Here is a 15,702-nt window from a genome sequence, read left to right on the forward strand (position 1 = left end):
AGCACAAGGAAAGGAAAGCTTCAAATAACTTGTCTTTAAATATTTTTCTCTTCACCCACTTATCTGTCTCTGAAACCACTATATTTTTAGAACCTTCAAACGTTCATCTTTTACAAGATAAACTAGAGAAAATATGCCATATCATACTGGTCTATCCCTACAGAACCCCCAGCTACCAAAAAAAAAAAAAAGGGCCGTTTTCCCCTGTAATAAAAAATGTCTTCTTGCCCTGGTGTCTACACAAAGCCCATGAAAGAAAACCCTGCTTTCGGTAGCAGCCTAATTTTAATAAATCCTTTGTCTATGTGGGAGAAAAGAAGCAATCTTTCAGAGCCGTTGTGATGATTACGAAAATGTAAGTTCCGTCAGGGCGGAATCTTTATCCATTTCATTCATTAATATCACCACAGTAACTAGACTATGACAAAGTACCTGGAATATAAGGGACAAATAATATTTATTACAAATAGAAGGGATTGAAAGGAGCTGATAGTTAAGATAGGTCTGATATAGGAAGACCTACTGAATCTGTGACTTATGAGCCTGGTCCAAATTTCTAGACGCAAACTGTTACCAACCCTCCGTGCCAGGGCTGGCTCTGAAGTAGTTTTACCTGAAGTTGGATATGGAAAGAAAGAAAAGTATTTTAAGAGACAGAGTTGATGAAGTTAGTGGCATCATGGGCTGGGAAAGGGCAAAAGGAAGACTGAGCAGAATCTCCCAGAAGAGGATACAGGAATTGTGTAATTCACTATCGAGTGTCTACGTATCACCATGCCCACCACAACATAGCCTCACAAAGCACATTTATATGCCATCATCACCGCTGTCAGGCCCTGAGTTATTACAGAAACACATTTTCATCCACAGTTGGAGGCCAGCCTGGGCGAAACGGCTGCTGGGACGCCACGGCATTGGACAATTCAGGACACGTGCCTCCCTCCCTCCGTGGGGAGTTCCATTTCTCTCCAACCCTCTCCCCTCCAAGCTCTTCCATCTTTTCCAACTGATTCAAGCAGCCTGTTCTCTTGCCCTGAACCTGTTCTTTCCTTTCCTTGTCCTCCCCTGTCATCGTCTTTCTCACCACACCCTGTCTGGGGCCCTGCAGTCAGCCTTACACTTCCTCATTCTCACCAGTCCGGCCCCTCCCGGCAAACAGGCCCCCCCCACCCAAGAGGCCTTCTTAGGAGTTATCTTTGTGCCCCAGCACTGGAGAGTGTGACCCGTGGGAAGTGTTCAGTAAATGCTTGTTAAGGAGAAGGACAAATAGAAGCACAAGGATAAAGAAAGAGAAAAAGGAGTGCCTTTGTTTTTAAAAAAGCCAAATCAAGTTACCAAAGAATCATTAAAAGAAAGAGTAAATCGGTAGATGAAAATAACTTCTAAAATATCCCTAATTTGCATATGACCGAGTTGTAACTAGTTGGTAAAGGTTTCTGTTAAAGATGCGAATATATTTCCCCGGCAGAATGCTAGACTGACTAGCGCCAAGCACACGTATACCTCCCCATGTTTACATAAACGCGTTTCCTCAGAGTGGATTTTTGTCAAAAATTTCCCCTTGGCTTCTATTTTACATCTGAGAGAAATGGGGGGAAAAGCATTTTTCTATAGTAACAGAATCACCTTAACACTTAGCAAGGACAGGAAGATAATTCAGAATGACAATGACTCTCTCATGGAAATATTCACAACAACACTCAATCTAAATCTCAAAACCGGGATGTATAAAGTCATCTAACAGCCATCATTTTATTTGCTTATTTTCTTATTTTTTTATTTTTAAGTAACCTCTATACCCAACATGTGGCTTGAACTCATGACCCCGAGATCAAGAGTCATATGCTCCTCTGACTAAGCCAGTCGGGTGTCCCTAGCCATTGTGTTAACGTTTAATACAAAAGCTTAACATTATGAAAGAAAAAATTATCTTCAAATTCAACGAAACAAACCAGACTGAAGTCTATCTATCCACCCTCTTTCCCATCTGTCCAGGAGGAACAGTCTTCTGGGTGCTTAGACTTTGGTTTTTAGACTGGTAATCTTTTCAATGAGTAAAACACTATGATCTAAAAGAAGAAAGCATGACAACAATTCAAAAATAATGATTTAAAAAAGATTTTTTGATAATGTTTATTTATTTTTGAGAGAGAGAGAGCGCGCGCACGCGTGCGAGTATGAGCGGGGGAGGGGAAGAGAGAGAGGGAGACACAGAATCGGAAGCAGGCTCCAGGCTCCGAGCTGTCAGCACAGAGCCCGACACGGGGCTCCAACTCGAGGACCGTGAGATCATGACCTGAGCCGAAGTCGGATGCTTAACCAATTGAGCCACCCAAGCGCCCCTCAAGTTTCTTTACCTTTATTACCATCTATTTCTCACCCTGCACCCCAACACTGGACCACCCCCTCCGCTTCTCTATCTATTTAAATCCTATCAACGTCTCAAGGCCTCTACCTCGACTACTTCTGGAAACCATTTCCAATCACACCTACCTAATCCTTCCCTTCTCTCAATAATAAATATTAGTTTCTGTAAACTCATTTTTTTTCCACCTAAGAATATGCTGTATACAGCCTATCACACATCGTACTAACTTCCCACATTCTGACTTTAGAGCCTCGACCATGCTTTAGCAGGTAGGAGGTCTGCAAAGGTGAGTTAAATAGGATAATTTATAACTTATCTAAGTGTTATATGTGGATTTTGTGTATAATAATGTACAGTGGATGTAAAGGCTAAAAATTAAGATTAAAGATTAAAGATTTTAAAGAATAAAAATTAAAGATTAATCAAGAAACACTTGTTGAACATCCACTGTTTGCACTGGACTGTATTTAACTCTGCAGGCACCTAAGTGGAAGTCATAGTTCCTACTGTCAATGAATGTTAAGATCAAGCATGGATTTTATATAAGCAGATAGGTAGGGAGGGAGAGAGAGAAAGAAGGAAGGAATATATGTACATATACGTGTATACCTACAAAAGTATATGGACATGATACAAGTTACCAGTTAAATTTCACAGTGTCTAAGAGGTTGTAGTTTCTCAATAAATGAGTAAACGTGAAGAATAAATGTGTATAATACAGTAGACAATAATACAGTAAATTTGTATAGTACAGTAAATATTCTGTATCTGTATAATACAGTTTCAGATCGGGTTCCCCCGGAAGCAGACTTGGATGCAGGGAGCATCCTGCAAGTCTGAGAAAAAGACTTGGATGCAGGGAGCGGGTTTGGCTGTCGATCCCAAGGGCACGAGTGAAGGAGTGGGCATGGTAAAACAGAAAAGGGATCAAGTCAATAGAGCGTACTACTGACCAGATTACCATGGTGCGCAAATGAGGTTCGATCCTGCGGGGTGCTGCAGGGTTGTCCTTTCAGGAACGGGAAGGTGGAACACGAATTCAGAGACTCTCGCCTTCACTGGCTGAGGGTTGCGCTCACTAGTGCTAAATCTGGGGCACGTCTAGGCGGTCTCGCACTTATGCCAAACAGGTGGTGTCTGGGCTCCAGAGGAAACCCCGGTAGAGGACACTCGCGGTGGACAGGGGGACTGGTCACCAGGGCTGCCGCTGAACTCAGAGGTAGGCCAAGAGAATACGGGGTGGGGGCATTAACAGCATTTGCTACAAGACATATTCATTTCTCAGTTTTCCTTCCCCCATACCCACTGGAATGACAGAAGTGGCACAAAGAGGTCCAGACCTCGGGAGGCAAATACAACAGGAGAGAAGAGAGGACAACAGGAGATGGGCGATGTCAACACTGTTGGAAAAGGAACCATTGATGGAGCGAGGAAGCAAACCCCAAATACCTGCAGAGGGGAAGCCAGTGTGGAGGAGATCGGCTCTTACCACAGAGCTCCAGAAAGTCTCAGGAGTGGGAGGAGGGGGCGCCCTGGAAGGCTGGGACCTTGTGCCTCGTTACTTTGGGGAGAGGACCTTCTTTCATACAAACAGTGGGAGGTGTTGTTGTTGCCTGGCCGTTCAAATAACTGCAGAAGAGTGTGGATGGGCTGTGCTCGTTATTGAGCTATTGTCTCTTGGCTTTGTGATGCTGGGGACGGGGCACCACAAGGCACACCTCTGCTTTGCTGCTTCATTTTGAACTACGGTTTTTCCAGAACTATATGACCCTACTATACTTTCTCTCGGTTCTTCAAATTTGCCACGTTTCCTCCTTGCACCAAGCCTTCACCCATGCTGTTCTTGGTGCCTGAAATGCTCTTCTTCTTCTTTATACCCAACTGATTTCCAGTTTCCAAGGTTATGTCCGTTAGGTGGACATATCTCTGTGTTTTTGCTCGTGCTGCTCCCTCAGCCTAGAATGTCCTCCAGCCCTGCCCTTCTCCTCTATCAAAAATGGTTTCATGTGTCCAACCCCAATTGAAATACTACTGCTTTTGTTAAATACCTTTATCCTCCGAGTTAAAACGAATCCCTCTTTTCTTTGCTTTTGCATAATTCAATGTGAACATTCATATTTTTCACTTAGTTCATTGTTTCAGAGATTAGTCACTCGTTTGACAAATATTTATTAAGTACAAGGATGTGGCAGGCACTCTTCTAAGCTTTGTAACACTAGTAAAAATTTGTTGTTTATGACTCATTATAATTTGTTTACAGATCCATCACCTCCAGGAGACTACAAACTCCTTCAGGGCAAACATCTTGATTTCGGCTCAGGGGTTCGTGAGTTGGAGCCCGCCTAGGGCTCCGGGCTGACAGCGGGGAGCCTGCTTGGGATTCTGTCTCCTGCTCTCTCTGCCCCTCCCCCACTTGCTCTCTACCTCTCTCTCAAAATAAATAAAAACAAACTAATAAAAAAAAAAAAAGAAATGAAAAGTCTGGTAGAAGCTGCTGTACCAAGTGGCTCTTTACTGACAATTCTAATGGTTCATAAGTGTAAGTGACTGAAGTTTACCTTGGGGTCACTCCTCTCCTCCCTGGTGTCACTTTTAGAGATGCAGGGCCATGTGGAGGAGGACTGAGTCATTAAGTACACAACTGGCCCATTGTCTTTGCCTATTTGTCTCTTCCCAGAAGGGCTTCGGGGTAGATGTTTTCTTGGATCCATATAAAGGATGCACAACATTTATGGAAAAATTTCTGAACTCAGCGGGAACTCCTGGGGATTTGCCGGAGAACAGCAATAAATATTAACTCTATATGGTTGAATACAAAGCACAGAAATGTATACCCTGCAAACACTAAAACAATTGTTTCGTGAGGGCCTCCCAACTTTCTCTGGGAGCGAATCTCTCTGAATTCCACTAAAAAGCAGAGAGGACTACAGAGTGAATTAATTTGGTTGGCTTGCTTTATCAGGTTTCTCATTTTCTTTCAATTTAAAACCTGCATGTCAAAGAGCTTTGTTCTCAAGTATCTGTCTGGCAGACTCCGGGGTGAGAAGCTCAGTATTAAATTATGAGACTGTCCCCGGTTTTCTTTATTGTACAGTGTTTCACACCTGCCAATATACTTGATTAATGCAAAACAGGACCTCGACACATCGGTCATTGTAAAGCTGGTTTGATTACTCTTAATAGTTATCTCTAGGAAGAAGCTTATTCCCTGTGTAAGGCATCAGACTGCAAATTTAAATACAGACTATCACTAAGCTGTCTGCAGTAAGGAAAAGGAAAAACAAACCAAAACAAACCAAAACAAACAAACAAACAAACAAACAAATGCATCACCTCTCCATGCTCTGAGCCTAAGGACAAAAGAGAAGAGCTATGTTGGCGAAGGTACCGAAAATGTTTTTGCTCATTTGGAGACGATGATGAGATCATTTTTGAAAGGGAACATTGGATTTAATTCCGGGTTAAGAGACTTTGCCTACAGGTAGGAATATTCCGTACTGGTAACTCTTTTTTCAATTTTCAATAATTCCCCTGCCTCGTTTCAGGTACTGTAATCATTGCATATTATTTTATATTCCATTATATGGTGACTCTGATAATGGGTGTTAATTCCAGCCCAGCGATTGCTGTGATCAATTCTCCTGCTGGTCTGACGCATGGTATCCAATTACAGCTCCAAGGCGGAGAGCTGGCAAGCGTGACAAAAGGTAGATGCCAAAATAGGTCTTTCTGGAGCTTAAAAATGTGTAGCCGAAGGAGCTTCTACTTTTGCAATTATTGAATCAAAGGACATAGGATCTGACGATAATAGGTCTATTTTGCTAAGAGGCCACAGTTATAAATTATTAATATAGAGGAGTGATTTGAATTGCTCATTAATATATTGGTTTAAAGTAGACAAGCCACTAATTTTAAGGTGGATGTGAGACTTGAATAACATGTTTGACATGAACATCTTAATATAGTTTTCTTACAGTGTATGCGCGAAACCTCAAATCATCATAATACGTTAGAACAGCTATATTCTCCCTCTGATCCGTGTTAAGTGCGTGCACACACACAGGTGCAGGCTCTGAAAATTTCACTTCATCATATATCACTGCGTTTAACTGCAGAATATAGTGTACCCAAGTTTTAAAAAGAGAAAATATTTTGGAAAGCATGGCTATGAAATACGGCAAGTACATTTACTACTTCTTTCAATATAAATTTGCGATAACGGTTTAACTTCTCATAAGAAAACAGAGACGTGGGCATATCTAAAGGTACTTTTCTTTAAAAGCCTCTTCGATAGACAACCTATAACTTACAGCTTCTCTTTTAAAACAGGCTCAATTCTTTAAATTAAAACAAAAACTTTAAAAGAAGATTTAGAAGGCAAAATCCTATTATTTCTTAGAGAATACTGTTAATACTGTTAGATTTTCTGAAGACATCTATTCTGTAAAACATATCATCAAATGAAATAAACGGATCATTCTTCAAAAATAAAAAAAATGAAAAAATAAGTAGGACGGCGGAAGACTCTCAGGCCATGAAAACGGATCACGGCGAATGGATTATATAGGTACGGGGCGCTCATGATTACATTTTATGCCATAGTTACGGTTCCCCCCATAATAAAAATCCAAATTTCCCTTAATAGATAATCATTATGGAAACTGAAGCTGAACAGGTCTTTGGGAAACTAGTGCTCGTGACCTATCTCAGTGTTTCCTGCTGTTTGGGCTAGAGGTTAAATGGAAATTGGCCTCTGGCACACGAGGGTCTCCTGCTCTACAGAGCCCTCTCCAGGCAGGTGCCTGAAGACCTAAGTGTTTGTGACCATCAGACCGATCCACAGATTGCCAATAAAACCCTGCAGGGCACCCGAGGAGAATAAAAAATGAAAATAAATTGGTCAGAGGCTCAATTCTGACATGAATGAAATACAAGAAATGTTCGAAGTGGTACCTGGCCCACAGATACTCTATATAGTTCCTGGCTGCTGTTATGATGGAGCGGTCTGAAGGCTTTCCCGCCATGGCCGTGACTAGAGGCAGACGGGACCCTGGATGTCCCAGGCACTCTCTGCCCCCCCCCCCCCCCCCAAAATTCCTGTATAGGTAGACCACGGGCAGGATGCAGGTTCTCTGTGCCCACTGTTCTTAGAAGGTGGTATTTGACACCAAGAGAACTGGTGTTCTGTGGAAAGATGATGATGAACAACTGTAATTCACAAATGTTTTCCCTCGTTAGATGTACAGAACAATGAGAAACTTTTACTTCAATGCAGTGTAAAAATCTTGTCTAAGTCTGCAACACAGCAACGCACCTGAGAATATCATTTACGCTGTGAATTCAGATGAAGTATTATTTCTCTTTTTTTTTTTTTTTTTTAAAATTTTTTTTTTTTTTCAACGTTTTTTTTTAATTTATTTTTGGGACAGAGAGAGACAGAGCATGAACGGGGGAGGGGCAGAGAGAGAGGGAAACACAGAATCGGAAACAGGCTCCAGGCTCCGAGCCATCAGCCCAGAGCCTGACGCGGGGCTCGAACTCACGGACCGCGAGATCGTGACCTGGCTGAAGTCGGACGCTTAACCGACTGCGCCACCCAGGCGCCCCGAAGTATTATTTCTCTTGAAGTAAGGATGCTCTGTTTTCCACACTAAGCTGAGAAAAAAAAAAACTCACCTATTAAAACTTCGTATATTATAACATATACGTCCCTTTGGAACACACCTTCCCGAATACCTAAAAGGACACGTGCCATTTCTCTGTCCCCAGGCAGGATCGGAGTGTGGTCCTTGTTCTTAGAGCTCTTCGCTTATATTTTTATAATATGACTTACAGCACTATCCTGTAATTTACCTATTAATGTCTCATTTGCTCTTTTTATTCCAGCACCTTCCACATATTTTCATTTGTTCGTTTACGCAACAAACAACATTGGGGATGGCGCAGCGCCCGAAAATACAAAAGCCACCAGAATTATCCCAGCAAAACCTGTCACCATTGCAATTCGTTGGAATTACAAAACACAGAAGACAGATAACCACAGATATACTTAATACGTTTAAGGAAATAACACAAGCTTGAAAATATAAGCAAGGAATAAGATTATAAAAACAGACCCAAGCAGAAGACCCAAATAGAAATTGTAAAAGTGAAAACTAGAATGGCTGAAATTACAAAAATAATTGGTTTTTTAAGCAGCGGGTTAACTAGCTGAAAAGAAAATTAGGAACTGGAAGATAGGGGCGAAGCAATTATTTAAAAATACGGCACGGAGATCAAAGTGAAAGAAAATCTGGGCGTGAGGGGAGGCAGTATGGCGGACGGAGTGTTCTCCCACTGACGCCGTGTCTAGTCAGAGCGCGACCCTCCCTCCGGTCTCTGATGATCCCCCCCCACCGCATGCCAGCCATGCTGAATCCCTCGAAAGAGTCCCCACACACACCTGGTGCTATCACACCTCTGGGCTTTTGCACTGGCTTCTCTCCCTTCCTGGCCTACCCTTCTTCTCATCTGGAGGTTGAATTTGATCTACTGATGGGACAGAGCTCCCTCCTCCGAGCTCCGCTCTATTCGGCGTCAGAACAGAGGAAGGGCAATACGAGACAAGCGTCTGTCTCTTCCTCATCTGGCCGCTGTTGTGATCACGTATCTCTTGGCAGCTGCCGTGGCTTCGGCTAATGTGGCCCTCCCCGGCCGCTCTACAGCAGGCACCCGAATGCTGGTTCTCTCGTGAAGTGAATATGAGAGGCTCTTCAGTGCACCCTGGGGAGCCCCCTAACCACACCATTCCCTAATGCAGGACATCCAGGTCTGGTTCAACTTACTCGAACCACCTCCCTGCGGCGCCCTCCCTACTGGGACTTTCGGTGTTTGCATCTAGCGCCTTGGGCCTGGAACACATTTGACTCCCCGGGGCCCCTGCTCCTCTCCTCTCCCGGGTGACTGACTGCTACTGCGGAGAGTTCACAACTGTTAAGTTCATGGTCTCCACGCCCCCCGGGTCCTCAGGAGTGTCCAGGAATCCTTTCTGCGTGTCCTTTCTCTCCCATTTCTCTCAGAGACAATTCCAAACTTTCCCTGCTCTCCTCAAAGCTCCCTTGTCAGCTAGACCTTTCTCTTATTTTTAGTAGATGACCTTCTCCCCTCTTCGTCAAGATAAGAGAGGTTTTTCAACTGGTTTGTTTCAGCTTCTCTCCCTCTCTTCAGCCAACCGAACCACAATCCACAACCGTTCCTCACACCCTTCCCTTCGGTCTTGAGGGTCTGAGACCCTTCCTATGCCTACTCAGGCCCGTCCTGCCATCTGTGTCACCGAAACACCCACTCAAGTGGAACCTAGTCTCCTTTATTTTAAATATTTCTCTGGGCCTTTCTGCTAGTGTCTCTCTGTCTTGCTCCCCCCAGCCAACCACACTGAAAAACAAATTTATTTTCTCCCTCTGAATTAATTTCCCTCTTTCCTGTTCAACTCCTCAAAACACCACAATCTGGCTTCCATTCCTACTTCTTGACTGATGCTGTCCTGTCTGAGGACCACTGACCTTTTCCACTGCTAATTCCAATTTCCAGTCCTAGGTCACAGGACATCCCTGTGTCATCGAAGATTGGTTAGTCTCTCCCCACTCTGCACCCCTGGGAGCGATAACGGTGCACAGGACCAGGACCAGCAGCGGAGGTGACCAGTTTCTGGATATACGCTGAACCAGAGCTGCTATGAAAGGAAGCTCGGGGGTGACGCCAAGGTCTGCAGGGATGACGCATCTCTATTCCGGCTGCCTGTTCGTGACACCGTCCTCTTTGCCATTCTACAGGTTCATCCTAATACGTGAGTTTGCAAGTGTTTGTAGTTCTTTACCCTATTTGGTATATATCAGGCTCCCTGTATCTTTAAATTCATGCCTTTCATCAGTTCTGGAAAAATGATCTCCTATTATCTCATCCAAGAGTGCCTCCCACTGGCTGTACGCAACTTCCCGACTTGCCATTTGTGCCTCAGCTTAAAAAAAAAAGTACTTTCCATCTTCTTGGCCTCCTTGCAGCCCTTCTACTTCTCACTTCGGTTTGATCAAATCTGGTGTTTAATCCATCCACATCCACTGGATTTTTACTTTCAAACAAGTTTATTTTTCCTTTCCAAAAGTTTTATTTGGTTATTTTTCAAATGTGCCTAGTCATCCGTCCCTTACTGATTCCATCCTTTTTTTTTTCCCTTTAAACATTTCATACTCAGATAATATTCTATCGCCAACGGTTCAAGCCTGAAATCCTCAGAGGCTAAACCTGCCGTCCACATCTTTGTAGACTCAGTCACGAAGGCTTATTCTCTTGTGTTTCCGGCAATCACTGATCGTGACATCAGGTTGAGGTTAATCTGTGAGAGTCTTGGGTCTCAGTGGGGCCTCCAGAAAGGATCTGTATTTTTGTCACACCTAAAGCCAGTGCAGCCCCCTTGAATGCTCCACTTAAAGCCGAGTTTGAGGCTCTGCTTCCTCCCTGCTGTGGGCTCCAGCCTGCGGTCTCTGATCTCTGATCGAGATGATGTCAGCATTCGCCTTCGGGGAAAACCTGCCTTTGGAGTCCTTCACACCCACAGCTCCCTGCTCCAATCAGGTTCCAGCTCTTGGGTTTAGACACGTGGGGTTTGTTCCGGTCTGCCCTCGAGATTTCCCTCAGTTCCCACGAACCCAACAATGTATTAAAAGGTAGCTTTCATCCAGAATCTAGGTTGGAGGCTCTTCAGAGTATCTAGTCCACCACACTACTGAAAATGTAGGAAGTCAGGAGTATAGTTTTTATCCCATAGATGATGAAAAGCCACTAAAGGCTGTTTTGAAGATTTGTGTGTTATACAGATCTCTATGGAGATTATGTGGCAGACAGGAGCGAGGCTCGTGCCAAAAGATCAGCGACAAAGGTGTCCTAATAGTGCAGGTGACAGATGACAAGAGCCTACAAACTAGGGACAGAGATGACAGTTAAGATAAGATTATCATAATTTAGTGATTGAATATTTCTGAATAATTAAGCTTTTTCCAAGTTTGTAGGTAGCAGAGGACTGGTAGCTATCATTATCAAAGTATTAAGGACTCCTTTCTGGGTTTTTCTTCTCTAAGTCAAATGAATCAAATACCTCCAAGGAAGCAAAACGCCCTTTTCATCTATATTTATTCAAAGCATTTGACCTTGGCAGGAGCCACACTAAACTCTCGAGATTTGTAACTGCTGTAGCCCTTTGCTTGGCTTGTCTCAAGGCCATACTGCGTGCTGATCCAAAGTATAAAAGACACCTGCCGCAAACCCTGAGGCACTTCCAGAATATCTTCGTAGTGCAGTAGTGCTGTGGTCCCTTTCCCATCCCCCCACCACACTAGCACAAGCACGTGCCTGTGCGCGCGCGCACACACACACACACACACACACACACACAAATCTTCCAAGAGGGAAACAAAGGACATTTACAGGAGTCTAATCAACCCATCAGAAACCAGGTCATTCATTGTCTACTTCACCCAGTCCTCTAAAGCATCCACACTCCGTTGTAAGGAGGACAGCAATATGAAGAGGAAAAAAAAATCAAGCGCCACTGTTTACATTGTGTTCAAACTGCTAACTTCAGGGAAACTGAAGCTGTGGTTTGAACGTGTTGGGCATGCTGGACTGTCATCAACAACAAGGGTAAAGAGATGAACCTCGAGATTGCTCTCGGGAGGGTATTAAGGGATTGGGCATGTCTGGTGATGACCTACATTTGAGGTTTGTGGTGCCCTTTTTTTTTTTTAATAGTAATGGGATGCTCGGATCTCTGATATGCACAGCAGACATACAACCACCATCCAGAAACCACAGTTAGAATTTTTAAAAAATTAGGTGTTTCAAGGAAGGAGAGACTGATTAAAGAAGTAGGAAAAACAATCATCTAAGTTCCAATTTAGTTACTTTAGTGTCCTGATATCCAGGATTTCCAGAAGGCAGGGATTTAAATAGATGTCTCATAGGCACCTCAAATGTAACATATCCAAGATGCAGCCCTTAATATCCCCCAACCCGTTCTCTCCCCACCGCCTTTCCCTTCTCACTAAACGACATCACACACTCACTTCCCAAAGGCAGAAAACTAGGAGTCATCCTTGTTCCCAGACTCGTCCTCCCTCCAACAAGCAGTCGTCAGGAGTCCTAGGGACTGAACTCCAAATTATATCTCAGATCTGCACACTCTTCTCCATAGCCGCTGCCTCCGCTCTCAGTCATGGTCACTTGGACAGTCTACCTAGGTTCTCCGTCGATCTTTCTGCTTCTGTCTCCCCCCCATAATGCATTCCCTGAGAGTTTCTATTTAAGTAAATAACAAATCAGATTACAGCATCCCTGTGCTTCAAATGTTCCCACTGTGCTCAGAATTCAGTCTGAAACTCCTCCCTCTGACTACACTGTGGTCCCGCGTGACGTGGCTCCTGTCTGCTTTTCTCTGATCTCCACAAGCACCCCCGTCCCCTCATTTGCTTGCAATTCTAGGAGCAAGCTAACCTTTCCTCCTGCCCCTGAGCCTTTGAACTCGCTGTTCCCTCTGCTTGAAATGATCCTTCCAGGCTGCTTCGTCCTTATTTCACAGCACATCATCTCTGTGTAGGGGCCTTCTCTTGCTACCCTAACTAAAGCTTACATGCTCCCATCGCTTCACCGAAGCTCCTGTTCATTTCCCTAACAGCACGTAGTGCAATCTGTAATTATACCTTTACCAGAAGTTCCTTGAGGCAGACAGGGCCTGCCATGCTCGCGGCCACAGCTTCATGCCTACCGCCAGGGTCTGACACATGCTACAAACTCGTTGAATTAAAACCTGTTGAATTAAAACCAAATTTCTCAATTTTCCCTTCTAGAATTTGACTACTGTTGAGCAACCAATACCTAGTTGCGAGTAGCTATTTTGGTTTCTGCTTCTAAAAAGCTGAACAATCTCTGGGGTTTTGCCCTAATTTAGAGAGTTAGCTTACTAAGTTGGGGTCCAGGGAACCTCCAGCTTTACAATCAATAAGAATTACAGCAATACTCCTGATTAGAATTAAGATTACCAGGGGCGCCTGGGTGGCTCAGTCGGTTGGGCGTCTGACTCCGGCTCGGGTCATGATCTGACAGTTCGTGTGTTTGAGTCCCACATTGGGCTGTGTGCTGACAGATCAGAGCTTGGAGCCTGCTTCGGATTCTGTGTCTCCCTCTCTCTCTGCACCTCCCCTGCTTGTCTTCGATCTCTCTCTCAGAAATAAGCAAACATTAAAAAAAAAAAAAAAAAGATTAACAAATCATGTGGCCTTATTGAATAGAATTCTGTTTCAACAGAGAATCAGCAATATTGAGCATTCCTTGTATATCTCATTCCATCTTTACCCTGAGGACACCCTGAAGCCTCCACTCTTCTCCTGTCAGTATCTTACCAATTTCTGACTCATCCAGTATTCAGTTCAGTAAAGATGGACAGGGCGCCCACTCTGTGCTAGGCGCCGTGCTAGGAGCTGGCGTTAAAGGTATAGTACTGGGAGTCAGAGTGTCCCTCCCCACAAATTGAATCCCCAAGGCCCTTCGCCAAGCATAGTCACCTAAACACGAAGCCATGATGCCCAAGAGGGAGTGTCATGATGGGTCAGAGATGAAGACTTAAATTAAAAACAAAAGCCAGATAAGCCTGTCGCAGACGGAGTTTGGAGAGAATATTGGTTCAGCCTGTCTCTCCCTCCCTTACCCCTGTAGGCGTCTACCACAGACTAAAGAACCTCTGAGGGAGGAGACGAACGGAAGAAGCAAGAGTTGGATACTGGCAAGGAGGTCTTGTACCCTAAGCCCATGCCGGGCCCAGTCATGGGAGTTGGGGAGGCGAGGGAGAGGCCGGTCATCCACCTATCCAACAAGTAGTTCTCGAGCCCTTATGGTCACCTAGCCACCCTTCTAGGCCCTGGGCATCGGCATCAGCATCAGCATCAGCATCGGCAGTGAAGAGAAGAGAAGAAAATTCTTTCCCTCGTGCTGCTTTCATTCTGAGCACGAAGAGGGTTTCTGCTTGGGCCCCAGGTGGAGCCTGGAACAGCGAGCGACACTTAGAATCCCCCCATCTGTCTTTACCTCCCACCAGCGACACAGGACGGAAGCAGAAGAACAGAAATGCAGGTGGGGCGTGGGGGGCAACCGCCCAGAGGTCCCCACTACGCGCGAGAGAGGCGCGGGAAGCATCCAGCGGTGTGTGAAGGCTGCGGACTCAGCTGGGGGATCGAGAGAGAGGGAGAGTGGCAGAAGCGAAAGGGCCTCACCATCGGGGCGGCGAGGACGCCGAGTGCACGGCCTAACAACTTAACTCCAGGGCACCGCTATTAAGATGCCGGCGGACACCGGCAGAACGAGACGTGGACAGAGAACGGTGGCTTCCCCTCAGCAGAAGGCAGTGTGAAGAGGTGCCCATCCCCAAAGCCGCGAGGCTGAGCTGGTCCCCGAAACCCGGATGCCGTCCTCGAGAAGAGGGAGGAGAAAGGGAAATCCTGAAGCGACCGAGGGTAAAGCAGAGATGGCTGAGAAAACAAAATAACCAAGGTTATCTTTTCTGTCATCGGAGAAATTTAAGATGATTTTCCGGCACACTGGAGGTCACAGCTTGAAAATATCGTGCCGATGGCTCAGGGGTGAATAAGAACCACCTCTGCCTTTGAGGGTCTCTTCCACCTCCCAGATGGCTCTCTTTCTTCACCAGCTCTTTAAACTCCCCACGAAGAAAGCCACTCAGCTCTCTCTGCCCTCCAGACTTTCCTCCCTCTGAAACTCACTAACCACCTTGAGTAACAGCATCTAGAACCTGGGGAGAAATCATCCATGCTGCGCCTCTGGGCTCCTGCCACACCAGAGACAGATCCTGGTTTCAGACCAGACTTGAAGCGATACGAGAGGAAAAGCTAAATAAATACTCTCCGGGCCAGCACCAGTGCTCACGCGCGAAGTTCCCTCTTGACGTCCTTGAGCATGATCGCAAGGTGTATGTGTTTTGAGCACTTCCTGCTAAAAGCAGGAATAAACAGACTTTCTTTAGCTAATGTTACAGTCAAGGGTCAACTAGGGATGAGGAAAATTCTACAAAATTTCAAATGTTTATTTATTTGACAGGGAGAGAGCGAGCACGCATGTGCACACGTGAGTGGGGGAAGGGCAGAGAGGGAGAGAGAGAGAGAGAGAGAGAGAGAGAGAGAGAGAATCCTAAGCAGGGTCTGTGCCCCAACATGGGACTCAATCCCACAAACCGTGAGCTCATGACCTGAGCCAAAATCGAGAGTCGGACGCTTAACTGACTGAGCCACCCAGGT

At 45.1% G+C, this 15,702-nt stretch overlaps 1 protein-coding gene across 7 annotated transcripts in view; it reads right to left on the reverse strand.

The window, feature by feature from the left end:
• ENTHD1 (ENTH domain containing 1) overlaps positions 1–15,702 on the reverse strand; it is a 105,115-nt gene that overhangs the window by 13,750 nt on the left and 75,663 nt on the right. The window lies entirely within an intron of this gene.

Source organism: Panthera leo, chromosome B4, assembly GCF_018350215.1.
Source record: "Panthera leo isolate Ple1 chromosome B4, P.leo_Ple1_pat1.1, whole genome shotgun sequence".
NCBI lineage: Eukaryota > Metazoa > Chordata > Mammalia > Carnivora > Felidae > Panthera > Panthera leo.